The sequence below is a fragment of the Nannobrachium achirus genome (assembly GCF_963921795.1).
Source record: "Nannobrachium achirus genome assembly, chromosome: 8".
Classification (NCBI taxonomy): Eukaryota; Metazoa; Chordata; class Actinopteri; order Myctophiformes; family Myctophidae; genus Nannobrachium; species Nannobrachium achirus.
The window spans coordinates 17,740,979-17,759,364 of record NC_137817.1 but is presented as its reverse complement, the minus strand read 5'-3'; positions in this window follow the sequence as shown (position 1 = coordinate 17,759,364).

Genomic DNA, 18,386 nt, shown 5'->3' with positions numbered 1-18,386 from the left:
GACAAACAAAAGTGGCTCCTGACACTTGACCGTAATAATAGAAAACCCCAAAGTTCAAGTTTCACTCTCAACCGTGTACATAGTAAAAGAAAAAGAACACAATAAAGCATTCGAATGTCCTTAGTGTGCTGTAAAGTTCGTGGCACTTTAGTACTGTTCGTGCTCGCAAGTGTGTGTACAGTCTTTGCTGTGTCTCAGTTCAGTTCAGAAACAGTGAATGGGATATGTGGTGAGTGGGAATGGGTATGGGTATTGAGTGATGGATGTGGGCATTGGGGGCTGAAAGGGAAGGGGATAGGGCTGGGGGTAGCACATCTGGGTCCACTGCATCGGATGGACTCCAACAGCATTCACAGTGGGACGGGGCTGGTAAGCTGGTTGGCCAAGAGAGGGGTAGGTGAACACATAGTTAGGCCGTCTCACCCTTGTGGAGTGTCTGGGAGGTAGTTGACCTTCAGGCTGAGGCTCTGGGATGTCTTCCTCCTCGCTGACTGCTTCAGGTATCTCTTGGTCATCGTGGTGCTGAGGCTGATCCACTTCCTGTTCAGTCTCACTCTGTACCTCCTGTTCCTCTTCTGTGACGCTTTCTCTCTCAGGTTCAGCTTGTTCAGGTTCGATGTGGACACTCTCTTCCTGATGAGTTTCACTCTGCTCACGATTTCTTTGTGGTTCGTGGGTTACGTTTTGATCTGGGAAGTCGTCATCTGATAGGTTACAACTGCAGATACCTCTGGGCACCCGCAGCCAGTAACGATACACACCTTCCTCTTCCTCAGAGTCACTTGCATCTGGGCTCTGTGTCTGTTCTGTAGGTTTTGGGGGTTCTTTGTGTCTCTTAGCTCTCTTGTGTGACTCACGTGTGTTGGTGGCTGGTTCCTGGGGTGGCTCAAATGGCAGGTCATTCACTTGTAGCAGCAGGTTTCTATGCAGAGTGCGAGTGGGGCGGTTTCCTGTCTCAGGGGCCACTTTGTAGACAGGATTGTCCCCAACCTGCTCTTTCACAGTGTAGATGGTCTGCTCCCAGTAGGACCTTAGTTTACCAGGACCACCTCTCTCACTGAGGTTTCGCACAAGGACTCTGTCTCCAGGCTGAAGAGTCACACCTCTGCACCTCTTGTCATAGTACTTCTTTCCCTTAGAGCTGGACTGCTGACTGTTCTCACTGGCTATTCGATATGCCTCGATCATTTTTCCTTTCCACTTTTCAGCATATCCTCTGTGGGTTTCAGCTTCTCCATCTGCTATGAGGCCAAAGAGGAGGTCGACAGGGAGACGGGGATGATGGCCATACATCAAGTAATAAGGGGAAAAGCCTGTGGCCTCGTGCTTTGTGCAATTATATGCATGGACCACCTGGGGCAGGTGATCTTTCCAGTTAGCTTTTTCTTTCTCTCCCAGGGTCCTGAGGATCTGCAAAAGTGAGCGGTTCAGCCTCTCCACAGGGTTACCCTGGGGGTGATAGGGAGTGGTCCTGGAGTGGCCAACTCCGGCGAATTGTTTCAGGGACTTGAACAGCTCGTTTTCAAACTCCCGCCCAAGGTCATGGTGGAGTTTAGACATATAGCCAAATCTGGGGATAAAGTCATTAAACAGCTTGTCGGCGGCCGTCTTGCCAGCTTTGTTACGGGTGGGGTAGGCCTGCGCAAACCTGGTGAAGTGATCTAATACAACGAGAATGTACTCACATCCACCGCGGGAGGGTTCCAGGTGCAGGAAGTCGATACACACCAGCTCAAGGGGATAGTTTGATGTAATACTGCCCATGGGCGCTCTTTCAGGCACAGTTGGCTTTTTCTGTTTCAGACAAGGGCACTTTCTGGTGATGTATTCTTCGATTTCTCTCTTCATGAAAGGCCAGTAGAAGCGCTCTCTTGCTAGAGTCAGGACTTTTTCAACACCGACATGGCCCATGTTGTTATGCAGGTAGGTGAGAGCCAGTGGTCTGTAGGTGGCGGGCAAGACCAGCTGTCTTCGACCTATGGTCTTCCTGTAGAGTAGGCCGTCCTCTATGTGTAACTTGCCCCACTCCCTCAAGAGTCTCATGGTGTCTGTGTCACAGTTCCCTTTGTTGCACTCTGTCGGTGGGGTGTTGTTCTCCTTTAACTCCATGACCTTTCCAATTGCAGGGTCTGCTCTCTGTTCTTTCACCAGTTCATCATGGCTGATCGCTTGCAGTGGCTCCATGTGGGGCTGGGTTTGGGATGTTAAGCTGAGGGCTGCTACCCAGGCAACGTCTCCCTGTTCGGCTCTGCGGGCTCCTTCCCATACAGTACACACAGCCTCATCTGATAGCTCCTCAGAGCACGCTGTCATGAGGTTTTCGATGTCAAGGGGGCAACGGGATAGGGTGTCAGCATCGATGTTGCTCTTGCCTGGCCGATATCTGATGTCGAAACGGAAATCAGCAAGCTGTCCCACCCACCGGTGGCCTACTGCGTTGAGCTTGGCAGTACTTAGGACATATGTGAGCGGATTATTGTCCGTGAAGACAGTGAAATGAGGGGCATAGAACAAATAGTCTCTGAATTTATCACATACTGCCCATTTTAATGCCAGGAACTCAAGCTTACCGCTGTGCAGGTGGTAGTTCTGTTCCGCTGGTGTCAGTGTGCGCGACCCGTAGGCAATCACTCTCAGCTTTCCATCCTGGTGTTGATAAAGGACTGCTCCCAAGCCCTTTTGGGACGCATCTGTATGCAGGGTGAAAGGTTGATTGAAGTCTGGGTACGCCAGCACTGGGGGTTCCATCAGCATGTCTACAAGGCGTTCCAAGATCTGCTGGTGTTTCTCCTTCCACTCAACTGGGGTGCGGGAGGACTGTTGAGGGGATTTTGTCTTTCCTCGTGAGGGTTTGGACTGGGGGGTGTCAGACTGTACCTTGAGCAGTTCATACAGGGGCTGGGCTATTCGTGAGAAATCTGGCACGTAGCTTCTGTAGTAGCTCAGGAAGCCTAGTACTTGTCTGACGTCTCCGACTGTCTTTGGTGTTCTCCGTTTCAGTACCCGCACTGCCTCCAGGTCCTTAGGATCCACTCTCACCCCATCTGCAGACACCAACCGGCCAACATATCGAACCTCTTTGCGGAACAGTTCACATTTCTCTGGCTTCAGTTTGACGCCGTGACGCTGGAGGGCTTGGAGGACTTTACGCAGTACTTGTACATGCTCCTCAAAGGACTTCGAGAAACACAGCACGTCATCAAGATAGGGGATGCAGCATTCATCTCGGAGTGAGTCGAGCATCTCCTCCATGCTCCTTTGAAATGCTGCTGGAGCGTTAGATAGCCCAAAGGGGATTCTGACCCACTCGTACAGTCCCCAGGGGGTCGTGAACGCTGTCATGTACCTTGATCCTTCAGCAATAAAGCCTTGGTGATAGGCTTTGCCCTGGTCGAGTATCGAAAACCACCCGTACCCTCCCAGTGAGTCAGTGAGGTCTTGGATCCGGGGAAGGGGATGTCGGTCTGGCACTGTCTTGTTGTTTAGGAGACGGTAGTCGATACACAGGCGCAAAGACCCATCCTTCTTTCTCACACATATGACAGGGGCTGCATAGGGGGACTGGGACTTGACAATCCATCCTTTCACTAATAGATCCTGGACATATTCCTTCACTTCTTTGTAGAGTGGTTTCGGGATCGATGCGTAGGCCTTTTGCACTGGGATGTTGTCCGTGAGCCTGATCTCCATCTGTAGTGAGGGGATGCGACCGATGTCACCACTGTCCTTAGCAAAAGCCCCAGACTCCTCACAGAGCACTCTCTTCACCACCTGCTGTTGTTCAAGGCTCAGATGGCTGACATCGACAGGCGGCAGCCAGGGCTCAGCGGGGGTTGCACTGGGAGAGGTGGTGTGGTTAACCTCTGCTGTTACCTGTGTCAGCGGGACATTAGATTGGTGTGACTCTGCTGCATCAGTCTCTAGGACCTTGGTGACATGTTGAATGACACCTAGGGGCGTTCTCTTGGGCAGGGTGACCTCATGCTTTGAGTGGTTGGAAACAGGCACTTTAACATAAGGCCGCTGTGTGTGGTTGATTTCCAGGAGGCCTTCTCCCACACTCAGCTCTCCTAAAACAGGGTTCTCTTCTGCAGGCTCATAGAGGACAAGGGGATCAGAAGTGTCAAAGTTGGGGGGGACCCTGCACCACACATGTACTGTACTTCCTGCTGGAATGACAACATTGTCTCTGCCCACTCTCACAGTGGCTGGGTCACAGAAGGTCTTTTGGGGGGTCTGAATGAAGTTGACCATGGCCTCCGCTTGCTCTCCCTCCATTCCGAATGCACTGCGTAGGAGGCTGACTACGGTGGCTACCGCAGCACCAGAGGACTCTTGTCTTTTGATGATCTGTTCAAGTACGTTGGCTCCTAACAAGGGCTGGGGTAGGGACAACTGGCTGACGAGGAAGGGGGCTTGGACAGTGAGATTTGGGTTGTCATTTCCTGCGAGGTTGACGGTGAGCTCCACCCACCCGTCATATGGGATGACTTGGCCATTAGCTGCATAGACTTTCAGGTCTGTTTCGAGGAGCTCCTGCAGCGATCTCACTGGGTAGCTGGGGATGTGAGCACTAGCCCATGTTCTGTCAATTATGCTCACCTGTGAGCCGGTGTCAAACAGGACTGTTGCTGGGTGCCCATTAATCGAACATTTCAGTTGGCTTTTCTTTCCAATTAGGGGCGCTTGGCATCTGGTGGTACTTTGGCAGGTAAGGGTTTGGGTTGTCTGTGGTTTGGGGTTCTTGGGCAGTCTTGGTGGGTGTTTAGGGGTGGGGTTTACTGGTCGGGACTGAAGCTGTGCACCGGTCTCTGGCTGTCCCTCGGCAGAGACCGGATCTCGTTTCCCTGAAACCTGGTCCTCTTCAAGCATCCCACCGCCCGGTGTCCTGCTTCTCCACACACAAAGCAGTGGTTGCACTCCTGCAGGTTCTGTTCCGTACATTTGGCACAGCGAAATGTCCTTCCCCTCGCTTGGAAGGAGGATTGGGGGATGTGACTGGGGGGTGACTGGAAGGGGTGGGGTGATGGAGCATGGGGCAATGGCCGTGCTGGCAATGGCATGGGAGGGGTGTGACTGGGCGGTGGCTGGAAGGGGTGGTATGACTGAGTTTGGGGCAGGAATCCAGCTGGCAGGGGCAGTGAATGGGCCATCTGGGTGTTGTTTACCTGGTGATCCATTAAGCTGGCCACCAGCTGCGTAAGGGTCTCCACCTGCGCACTGAGCTGTTGTATGGTCTGGAGGTCCTGGTGGTCTGCAGCGGGACCTCTTGGCTTGTCATCAGTCTGCTTATCTCCTGTTTCCACTTTGGCACTGTGGGCCTGTGTTGTCTTTTGGCGCGGGAGCTGGCCAAGTCTGCGCTGATGTTCATTCTCGTCGCTGATCATTTTTGTCATTTGGCCGAGGATCTCTTCATCAGTGACTTGGCTGCTTGAGACGAGGGGTCTCAGTCTCTGTCGGAGGTCTGCATGTTTTGCTCCCAGGCCCTGGTAAATTGTATTGAGGAAGACCTCTTGGATGGTCTTCGGATCATAGGAAATGTCTGTGTTGGCCTGCTTTGACTGGAAAAGGAGTCTCTGCTTGAGTCCAATCATGCGGTACAGGAACTGCTGAGGTGACTCGTGTTCAGTTTGCCGGGCACACATTAGCTCCTGAAACATCTCTGTAGCAGCCTTCTCGCCAAGATGGGACCTGAGGAAGACCTTGAGTTCAGGGATGGCCAACTCGTCTTTGTTTGACAGCATGTCCTTGAATGTGCCCGGTTTGATGATTCTCAGCACGCCCCGGACCAACTCTGCGTCTGCGAATCCATCTTTGACTCCTTCCTCGATCTGCTTACTGATGCTGTTGTAGCTGATGTCAGAGCTCTGGTCCCCGATTTGGCCCCCATGTACCTTGAACTCTCTGCGCTGGAGGTAGGGGAGGTCTTTCAGGGGAACCATTCTCTCCGGTGTGTTCTGTGAAGGGGGGTAGGGCACTGACCCACCTTGGTGGTTGTGTGTAGGGGCAGGGGAGGCAGCTGTAGCTTCACAATGTCTCAGTTTCTTACCCAGCTCCTCGTACAGCTTTCTCAGTTCCTCTACTGGCTGGGAGGTGCTGTCGTGTTGGGGGTGGGGTGGTAATGACGCGTGATCTGGTGGGGCCGTGTTGACAGGGGGGTTTGAATGGGGATGGGGTGGCATGATGTTGCCGTCAACCTGGGAGTTGGGGGTTGGTGAGGTGTGGTTGGAAAGGGGAGGGGTTGGGCTGGTATTGGGTACCACCACATGTGGTGTAACGTCACTTGACGACGTATTTGATTCTTCCTCCATTATTATCTTGCATATCACGTCACTCAGCATCAGCAGCTTGCCCACGCCTTCATCCTCACTTCCTAGCAGGGCTCCAGACTGCATGTAGGAGATGACGTAGTCCATGCATCCCTCCTCATCAGTCGGGCTCAAGTGCTCGATGTCCTTGGTGTCAGATGAAAGGTCTTTGGCAATCTGGTAGATGTTGGCACTTGAGAGCTTAAACAAGTTCCTCTTTATGCTCCACACCAGCTCCTTACGTACTTGAGACATGGTGCGCGTGGCTCTGATGTAGGGCGATGTCTTCTTGTGGTGAATGCTGGCTTGGTGGGCCAGCAGCGTTGCTCCTCGGTGACTGGCGTGCGGTGACGTCCCAATTCAGCAGTGCGGCTCCCTGGAGAGATCTTCTTCCTTATCTCCTCCTGTGGACACCCACTGGCTGACTCCTGGACTGCAGTCACGTCTCGTCACCTCGGTCTCCTGGTTCTGGTATCACTGAATCAGCATCCCACCAGCAGGTGGCGCTGATCCCGGACGAGCCCCCACAATTTGTAACGGGTCCCAAGCTGGGCCGGGTACCACAGTTACAGTATTGAATATGTTGGGTTCAATGCCTCTCTTGTAGCGGTCTGAAAAACAGAGGAAATGCACACAGGAATGAGGACACTGAACCATCTCTTGTGTTTCCCAAAGCTGATCTCACATTTATTCACAATTCAACATCAATAATAATAAATCACAATAAATCCATTCAATAAATCATTTCCCCATACTGCAACAATGTCTCTTTTTCACAAAGTCCTTTCTCAGGTTCAAACTACATGTAAGTATGAAATGTGTGTGTGTGTGTGTGTGTACTGTTCTTTCTTTCACAGGTCGGTAAGTATGTGTGTGTGTGTGTCTTACAGGTGAGTATGGAGGTGAATATGGAATGTCTGATGTGTGTATGTTCTGCTGTCCCTTCAAAATACATTTGCATATACAGTATGTCCACTTTCTCAATAACACTGTTTTCACATACAATAACCCTTTGGCTTCAATATTCCCATTAAACCTCTTAGTCATCATATCACATTGAAATATACATCCAAGTGCATCTTCAGTATTTGTACTGGTCCCATGTACAGTAGCTACCATTACTAGTGCATTAGATTGACAGTGTTGAATCTGCTATAAAACCAAGGCTCAAAATCACAGTGCAGCATAAAGCCACATTATTAGCTCAAAGCTATTTTCAGTAGTTGACTATTGTCTGTTCAAAACCATTTGACATCATCACACAGGGAATAATAATTGAAAAGGAGATTAGCATATTCAAATACACTCAAACACTGTAACACTGTAACCTCTAAAGCCATTAAGCAATAAAGATAGTTTCAGCACCCAAGTACTAAATAGGAAAGATAAATATAAAGACTATCAAATGCAATATACTGTATGTTCACCACCTCAGCTCCAAGTAGTGAAATAAAACGAATATAACTGCATCTAATGATTACAAAACCCTTCACCAGTGATACATCTGTCAAGTGTTCAGGCAACCAACAGTGGAAATGTCGTGGATAAAACGAAACAAGCATGTTAACTTGTGCAGTACACAACAAAGCAGACGGCAACTTCAAAGGCTTCTCAACGTGGCCGCAGCCATTATGCAACACAGCAGCGTTCATTTCGCGGACTTTTTCCTGACTTTTAAACTCGATATTAAACACACAAAACCTTCATAAAAACACAGCACAGTCTCTTCACATAAACACTACATCTTATGAGTTAAGTTGGTGTGGTTTTCACGTTGTACTAACCTGAAAAACAGAGGAAATGCACACAGGAATGAGGACACTGAACCATCTCTTGTGTTTCCCAAAGCTGATCTGAAGGGGGGAGGGGAACGCACCTACACCTTATAGGAGGAACTAAGGGAAACACCTGCTGCAGACAAAGGTTCCGGCTCTCCATCTCAAGTGCACTATAGTGGATCACTACTGATAATATTTGGCTTGTGACCAATGGAGTAACAAAAATAATAAACATACTGGACTTTAAATAATAAAGTGCATAACCATTTTCTGACAAAATAAAAAGGTTACTTCACATTTGTGAGGGTATCACACACGCACGCACGCACGCACGCACATTTGGTCCCATATTGGAGGTTGGCAAAGCACCTGTCTTATCACAGCAGAAGACATCGACTGTAAGTAACCCTTGAAGAGTTGCCTGGTTCTATTTGTTGTCTCCCTTGAGGGCTTAATCTACCATTATCAGCATGTCATATACTGCTGAATTTACTGTGTGACGTGAAGTAAACTAACAAAGTTATATAACAGCCTGGTACAAAAAAAGAAAACAAAAACACACTCAACCACCCCAAAGAACTGTTATTTTCTTTTTCTTCTTTTTTTTGTATAGCTATGAAAGTTGATGTAGCTACAGAAAATAAGCAGATGTTGCTGCTGCATATCTAAAATAGATGATGAGGAATAACACCTCCTACAATGTTGTACACTTTATGATGAATGCCATTATCAACATACAGTATGTGTTTGTTCTTTGGGATAACACGTCACACGTTAGTGTCATTTTTCAATGCAAGCCATGCATACAATATAGCCTTAACAACATATACCAGTAAGACGCCTAAGGGTGAGGTTGCGCCATGTCTTGGCTATCTGGCCAGTGATGTATATCGGACCAGTTACCCATATATGGAGACCCCTGGTATCCATATATGGAGATCCATGTACTGTATATGGAGATATGCTGTGAGACCCCAAACATGCTTACTCAGTTATTCGTTGAGTTACTCAGTTATTCATTCGTTAAGTCCTATGACATCTATGACATCTGACATCATACATACAATCCATTTTATGCCCATATAGGGAGATCCCTGTCTGTAGAACCAGCCACACAGATATGGGCTGTCTTGGCCATCTGTCTTGGCTATAAATGGATTCTGTTACTGTAGTGTGGTATGTGGCAGATGTGGCCTCCTACCGTATAAGGGCATTCCCATATGAAGTCCTGTTAGATATGGGCTTAATATTGATGACATCAGGGATCAACATATATGGGTATAAAAGGGATTCTGTCAGTGTGGTTCCCCTGACGTCACAGTGATGTCAGCTAGCAGGATGTCAGAGCGGCAAACCCATAGACCGTAAAAAAGCGTACACGGACGGACGGACGGACAGACGGACGGACGGACGGACGGACGGACGGACGGACGGACGGAGACATGATGTATCATTTCTCATACTAAACTGCGACCTTCGGTCGCAACTACCGGTATACATAGCAACACATACCAGCACAGCAAATGATGACATGAACCAATCTTCTATCAACTTTTCTCCCTCTACACCAAATAGTAAATCTACAAGCTCACAATGCAAAGTATCCCAACACAACGCGTATCTTCTTATTTTCACAGAATGCACATTCACATGCCCAGAATAGGGACGGTAGGGTTGTTGTGGTTGAAACGCAGGAGAAACAGACTATAGCCTACCCCTTCTCCAAACTCAATGCATTGATGGCACTTTCCGTTGTGGAATGTTCATCATTATAGATAGACAAACACAAAGCATTAATGATGGGAGGAGGGAGGGGTGTGAAGGCAGCCTGGGCCTTGGGTCTCCACTGTTGTCTCCCACAGACCGCCAGGGATGACAGTCTGTTACTGTTTCCACCCTGTTGAAATTTTTCGAGATGGCTTTTTGTGTCATTTTGATTTCCGTTCCATTCAGCTGATGTGTGGGGAAGGAAGGGCCCTCTTTGTGTCAAACCACATGAGTTAAAAGCAAAGTTGGATCTCTGTGCATATGGGATGTGCGTGCGTGCGCGTGTGTATGTGTGTGTGTGTGTGTGTGTGTGTGTGTGTGTGTGTGTGTGTGTGTGTGTGTGTGTGTGTGTGTGTGTGTGTGTGGGTGGGTGTGGGTGCGTGTGCGGTTGCGTGCGCGTGTTTGTGTCTGAATGTGAGAGAGTGAGAGAGAGATGATGAATGCCTGCACAACCGCTCCTGGACGCGTTTTTCTGTGATACCCCGCACACAAACAATGCTTCCTTAGAAAAACACAGACATGGGCGCTGTGTTTGTTGACAGTTGGTTGAAGGTTGTGAAGAACAAACTCACAGGATTTATTTTTTCCTTCTCGCTGAGTTTGTACCGTAGAGCGGACTTCTTTACATAAAAGGGAAAAAAGGAATTGTGTGGCTGTTCCACAGAAAGCACGCTATGGGAGCACAGCACAACAATATACCGGTATACACACACACACTGCACACTGTATAGTACTGCACATAAGTCTGATCGAAACCATTTATCTGAGCACCTAGTGTGTATTAGTTGGCCATGTTGTTTCTCTCTCTCTCACACACACACACACACACACACACGCGCGCGCGCGCGCGCACACACAAACTCTGTTCTCTGTGTTTATAATGCATTTAGCATGGCAATGTCCATCCGTTTGTCAGTGTTTGCTTTGAGCTTGCGTTTTGTGTGTGTGTGTGCGTGTGTGTGTGTGCGTATGTGTGAGAATGTTTGTCTTTGGATCTAATGACTAGAGATCCATGGGGATCTGTGTGTTATCAGAGCAATTGACAGTACTTCTTCTTAATCTTTAAAAGTGCTGAAAAGGGCTATGATTACTCCCTAAGGTTTAGACAGAAGGATTAATGGTTTTCAGCCTTTCACCTCGTGTCCTGAAATAAGTGGCACACATTTACTATTATACCATTTTTTGTCACAATTGTGTCATCACAACTACATTGCAGAACCACAAGATCTGGAGTTAATTGTAATAACAACTATATTTCATCCCGCAGGGAACTTCAGTGTTCAGCTGGGTACTGTGTGTGCGGGGGGGGGGGGGGGGGGGGGGGGCACTACGGGTTAACTGTCTTGCTCAAGAACATGTTGACACGTTTGAGGGCAGGGAATCAAACCTGTGACTTTCTGCTTCCCAGGCGGGCTTTGTACCCAATCAGCTATGGCTGCCTATGGAGTTACGAGTTAAGTTAGAAAGAACATAACTTTTCATACTTTTGTGATAGAGCAATTATTGTTGGGCTGATTACTGTGTGCGCTGTCTGATATTTGTTCTTTTCCAAATGATCAGCAGCAGCTGCTTGGGCCAATATGCTGGCCAATAAAAAATAACAATCTTTTATGAGATGCATCAGCTCCCTTGAGCATCTAGTTTTGTGCCTGCTCTTGTTAAGAGCAGTTCTGCTCATCAGCTAGAGACAAATGTTGTTTATTGTCTTACAATACATTACTGTACACACAGTACACTGTACATTACATCTCTACCATGCTCAGTTCACAGTATATGAGGGATTGAATGTAGGAGTCTAATATGTTGGAGAACCCAGACGCGTCAGTGATGTCAGTCATCTCCAAATTTGGGCATTGTTTCAACATGCGGATGTTACCATGGCAGAGACGCGTGCGCAGTGCAGGCGGCGGTATCAGTGATGTCAGAAATGTGGGCACTGTTTCACCCGTTTATGCCCATACACTGTAGGTAGGGTGTTGCGTGTCCTATGCCCATATATGGTGTAGCGCGTCGATTCTGGGCTCACATATACTGTAGCAAGGCACATTATCCTCAGAAAACAAAACCAGCGAGTTGCTAAATTTGCAAAGTTTCATGTAAATGAACTCCCATAGGAGTATATATCCAGAGTCTGCATGCAGAACACAATGATTATATGGAAAAAAGTTCCTCTCTGTAAGTCAGCGGTGACTCTCTCTCTCTCTCTCTCTCTCTCTCTCTCTCTCTCTCTCTCTCTCTCTCTCTCTCTCTCTCTTCTCTCTCTCTCTCTCTCTCTCTCTCTCTGCTATTGTTCTGCTTTGCCACGTTTGTTTTAAAACCTGCAACTGGCTGTCATCCACTCTGAACCAGGACATCAGACACCCAAAAGTCACCGTTTGTTCCTTCTCAGAGGCAAGGAGACGACAAGAGAGAGCAGCGGGAGGTGAGTCATACCATACTCTCTGCATGTCGCTGTCTTTTGCTTTAAGAACATTAACGAAATGAAAAGGCAATTCTTTCCTCCCACCATTAAATCAGCCATTAATGTAGAAGCACACACCTCCGCACCTTCAACACATCACCTTGCTATTTATGTCTAGCGCATATATTAGATAAATGATGCATACTTTTTTTTTTATCACTATAGTAGTTTCCAAACATGGAAAAGGTATACAAGGCATGTGTTAATGAAGTGAATCATTTTCTATACTGTACAAGCTTCAGTCCAAATGGAATTACGCATAGTGTTATACAAAGTAGCAATGTGTATATACAGAATACTGTACATATAGCCTATATATAGCCTACACAAAAGGTAACGAATACTTACAGAAGTAACAGAATCCTTCAGGTTTCTTCACTTTGAAATTGCATGGAAAGGTCCAGACAGGAAATGTGGCATCTTATTTTGGGGTCTGTCATCCCTCTGATATCTTAGACATTCACAACATTTTCTCTGTGCCAGTGCTGGTCCTATATCAGTGTTCTAACAGAAATACAGCAAGCAGAGTTGTGGGTAGGTATGATGAAAATCAACAATGCCTATACAATGTTCCTTTTACAGTATTATCAAATATCCTTTGTTTCTTATTGAGCACCTATATAATTCCAGTGTCAACAGGATTACTTTTGTAGTGCTCCAAAGTACTAATATTACTAATACAAATACAACATCCACTTGTTAGTTGTAATACAATTGCTTCATGTTCTCATTTCTTCTTATTTCTTGGTTCTGTTTCACACTGAGAAGGCTATTTAAAGAAAACCTGAGTAATCCACATGATGACTCAAGCCCTCATTGCTGCCATTTGAATGCTGCACATGGTGCCAAGGTTGTTTATGCCAAGTGTACTCAGCCACTTGATGTCTACATGATTCAGATCTGATTGACAGAGTAATTCAGCGGTTCTCAAACTATGGGTCGCGACCCAAAGTTTGGTCGCGGGAAGGTGCCGTTGGGGTTGCGCATTGGCAACTGTAAAAAAAATAGGGGACGGGGGGGGGGTTGCGATCAACGTGAAGAGGACGGCCACTACACTCCTCATACACACACACAGCTGACAGCTCCGCCTCCAACACAGATGAGAACAGCACGAGTCAAGACAACACACACATTCAAACAAGCCTGCAGAGTAGTGGCTGAGACACACAAACTGATTTTAGCTGTTCATAACGATTTACTTACAAGTACCTACATGAGCCCCTTCCCAATTCAGAGTGCGTACCCTAGCTAGGGTAGGGTGTTGCCCTGTGAAGTCCACAAAGGACACACGTTTTCCCTGTGAAATGGGACAGTACTGCTGAGTGCGGAGCTGAGCCGAGGGCTTCTGAAACGAAATTAAAAAAAAAAAAAAAAAAAACGAACGGCAGCCATTTTTTTCCATCGCTGTACTTTTTTAACTCCTTAAACACTCCCAAACGTCTTATTTGTGGCCCGGAATTTACTTTTAAGATATTTTAGGATAGTATTTAGTCGTTTGAACATGGTCAATATTGCCACCAAGTTCGGGCCAGAACCGGCGGCTGGCAGTGAAACACTCATGTAGCCGGCTAAAGGAGCTTGACAGACGGATACATGCGTATCCCGGGACGATACACACCGATTCTATGAATTCTCCGACAACGCTGTGGCATATTTTTAAATAGGCTCTGTCATGATTAATTGAACACATTTATGGAGTTTAAACAACTAAATACTATTCCAAAAAAAACGTACAAGTTAATTCCGTGCCACAAACAAGTTTGAGGGCCCTTTTGGGGTTGAAGACTTAAGTTTAGACGATGGAGATTTTAATGGCGGACACTTGGTTGTTTTCGGTTTCATTCGGCTTGAATCGTGGGGGCACGTTGCATTGTGGAACTCCGCTATCCAACGAAGTGCTTGAAGCGTCCTGAAGCCATCTTACCCACACAGAGTTAAATGTTGTTATGTAATACTACCGAGCGGCTCGCTCGGAGCGGGGAGATCATTCATTTCTCACAGACAGACAACCAGACTAGTCCAACAGCTGCCGCGATAGAGAAAAATGCCAAAGAAGAAATTGAGAGCTGGATAAAAAAAACTCTTGTAGTTCCAACCTAGAACCAGTGTTTAGAGAGCAACATTGTATTTATAAGGCCTTGTGTGGTAATTAGCTTCCTTTCAACCAGTTCACAAACACACATAAGATATACCAGTCCACATAAATACAGTGAACAAGGAAAGACAAAGACTGCTTTCAATTATTATGCTCCACACAAATGGACCAAACTTACGGACTCTCTGTTGCTGGTGTGCTCGGTCTCAATAGAGACATTAGGGTGCTTCTTGAGCACACACTACAGTACATACTGACTGCACCTGTTTCATGAAACACTATATTTATTTGCATCCTTGACATTGTAATGTGATTCAAATGTTTTATATGCTGTGTCCTTGCGTCCTTGAAAAAGAGAGCTTTCTCGGCTTCCCTGAATAAATAAAGGAAATAGAAAGAACAGTGGCGTCAGTTCAGCAAAAGCTAGGGTATGGCAAAGATGAGAGTCCTCATGGAAAATAGGCATTACATTTTGGATAACACGGTTCTATTGTGAAAATAGCCGATCTACATGCTCACAACGCCTCGCAGCGCGAGGCGTTGTGAGCATGTAGATCGGCTATTTTCACAATAAAATGTCTGAAAAAAATATATATACTTTTGTCCGTTTTTTACACAGGTTTCTACGGTTTCTTGGGCTGGATATGGCAGCCTGGAATGTTTTTTCAAGTGCAGCTACACCTAGCATGTTAGTAAACGTGCCACAATTAACAATAATGCATTGCACCTGTGCAGCTGACCTGCGGAACCTGGTAATATACCATTTTGTCAAGCTGGGGAGAATACAAGTGTGGAGAATATAATTACTATAATACCTTGTTAAAGTGACCATTATGTTAAATTTTGCATATTTGTAGTTACAGTAGTTTACTGTAATTGAACAACATAATAACCACTACAGATAGACAAAGAGACATTCATGGATTTATATTTAAAAGTAACCCTGGACCCAGGGTATGGCAGCTGCATACCCCTGCCATACCCAATTGATGCCCCTGAGAAAGAAAGAAAGAAAGAAAGAAAGAAAGAAGCAGATGGCCTGGCGTAACCCAGAAATCCCAGAATCAGGCTTGGATGCAGCAGCCGTCCAAGACCGAGACTGTGTTAGCCAGCCCTGAAAATCAGACAGAATGTGGCATATTCAGATCAGATGGGGAACAAAGTGTGTCTGTAATTGAACTGGCATGTGTTGGCTATCATGTTTTATTCCATCACAATGCACACAAGTTTCCCACAGCACGAGTTCCCTCCTGAGAGACAAACACCAGTCAAATGTGACGGAAAAACGAATTAACACATTTTGCTCCAAACAGTTGGAAAGAGATACCCTTTTTTAGTTTAGTGTCAGCTAGGTGAGCTGGGGGTTCTTATTGTATGTATTATATTATTTTTCTTTCAAGTGGCTCACCAAGTGCGTGCACAATACTGTCATCTGCAATGTGCATTTTGAAATAACTTTGAATTTATTTGCGATATGAATATGGTCCACATACGAATATTCTAAGCATGGGTATGAAGAAAGAGGTATAGGGCCATTTTACTGAATGGTGGTGGTGAATCATAAGAGCTTTGGTGCCAGAAAGGCGGGAGTCTTTGTTAGATAATATTGATAGAATCCCACATTCAGTGTCCACCATAATAACACAAGAGCTAAAGAGATCAGAAGCAATAAACTGCAGATTGAACACAGGTACCGTAACGCCTGGCATGAACATATATTGGCTCCTTTCCTAATAAAGCAAGGTAAAATATTAATTTCTGTCGTCTGCAAATCTCTTCAAAGAAAGCCCCCAGCTCCTTTCCAGCAACATCACGGATGAATGCATGGATTTTGTGTGTGTGTGTGTGTGTGTGTGTGTGTGCGCGCGTGCGTGCGTGCGTGCGTGCGTGCTGCTGTTCAGGCTTACTGCTGCTATTAGATGTATTATTATTTGCATTATCAACTCAAAAATAAAATAATACCTGGTTTGATACCCAGTAGGTACGAGTGATATTTCACCTTACATCAGCCTACCCATTACCCCTGGTGTCCATATTTTGTCCATGTCATTATTCACTATTGATTGTCAAACATCTTAAAAATTGTTTAAAGTAGATCCTGCACAATTTTCCATGCTCACACGGCAGCCATGTTTATGTTACATCATATTCAGGAGTGGGAAACCCCTCCTCAATGCATGGTGCATGGATGTGTAAGGTCTTTATGGTGTTCTGTACACCATAGTGATGCGCGGGGCGGCCCGCGGACCCCCACGGTCAGCCCGCAGGCCGGGTTGAGCTGGGCCAAGAAATGTACACTTTATCGGCGGGGCGGGTTGAGGCGGTCTCGGTCTATAATGCGCACCAAGTGTCCTTCCCTATGCTCGTCAGCCAAACTGGTCTGTGTCATGTAATTCTAATTAAGTCCATTACTTCCTGTAAGTAGACTTGAAAATAAAACCATTTGCCTAATCATATTACAGGAGTAGCCTATCTTATTTTGAAATCCACCGCTTTGAGAGGAAGTGCGCTCTGCTTGCTAGTTATTGGCTACTTTCCGCAGCCGATCTGCAGCTCAATGTAAACAGAACTCACGTGTGGACTAGTGTGGATTGTACAAGCTTTTGACTAAACTAAAGTAAATTTTATGATATGAAAACAATGCTCCTTTGACTTAAACAACGTACACCCTTTGAAAGTTTGATCAACTTTGCACCTCCGCAGCAGATTAGGTAAGGAGCTGGTTAATTACCTTCTGCTGGTTGGTTGCTGTCGTGCTGCGGTGAGAGCATAGATTGTAGAAAATAATTATGTTGAGAGGCATACAGCTGTTGCTTTGGTCAAAGTGTGTTGTCTCGGCGCGGTTCGCCAGTGTCTGACTAGGCTTGTGACTCGATCCTCATCTCTCTGTGATACAGTAGTTACTAGTTGTGCTCCGTGTGTATATTCATACACATACAGGAGTGTTATCAATTAAAATAAGCATGCATGTCGTCACTCGTCATGCCGTCATATAGCTAATTAACGGTTCATTGCTTTTAAATGTTCGAACGATATTTTTGTATGGCTCTGTTGTTGCACTGCACTAGGCTATGTGCTCTATATCAGTGTTGAAAGTTTCTCCTCCGTTCTGTTTTTGTACAGTTGAAATTGGCTGCCTTAAAGCTATACTGTGTAAGTTGCTCAACTAGTGGTCAGAGCTGTATAGCAAACCGCGGTCGCGTCCGCGTCTTTCGGCCGAGAGGCGGACCGGGCCTCTCGCCACCGCGTCTGCCCCCACCTCGCCGAGATCTATCTTTAGAGGGGTCCCTGGTTCCTGTGCGTTCAGGCATTCCGGAGAAACACACTCCTTCACCCGAGTATGTTGTTGTTATGTTGAGGCAAGCTACTTCCTGAGAAGTCAGCAAGATGCGCCTGTGATTGGCCGGTAGTGTACCATGTGTTTATGATCGGCGATATGATTGGCCAACGTATACACATGATGCAGATGACGTCATTTTGCCGCGAAATTCTCCCCCCCTCACGGCTCATAGAAAACATATAAAGAGAAGGCTTTAGAAGCTGAAATTAACGGAGTGGGGGTTCTAAAACTTTAGCGATTTAACAGTTAGGACAATTTTAAGATTTGTTTTATAAAAAAAGTTACATGGTATAACTTTAAAAATCCACATTCAAAGACGTATTTGACATGTATTTATTGACGGCGGGCCGGGCTGAGCTGGGCTGTGAAAATTGATGCGTTGTTGCGGGCCAGGCTGGGCTGGGTCAGATAACTAAAATCCGCGGTCCATGAAAAACTCCAGCCCGCGCAACACTAGGGGTCTTCAACAGGGGGTCCGGGACCCCGAGGGGGTCCTCAGAGTTACTACAGGGGGTCCTTCAAATCTTTGTGATAGAAACTTTTTTTCTCCTTTTTTATATTAACCTGAGAACTTTAGCCAAAAATAGCCGATCTACAACTAGCTCTTTTCGGCAAAGAGGTTTGGTGTAGAGGGGAA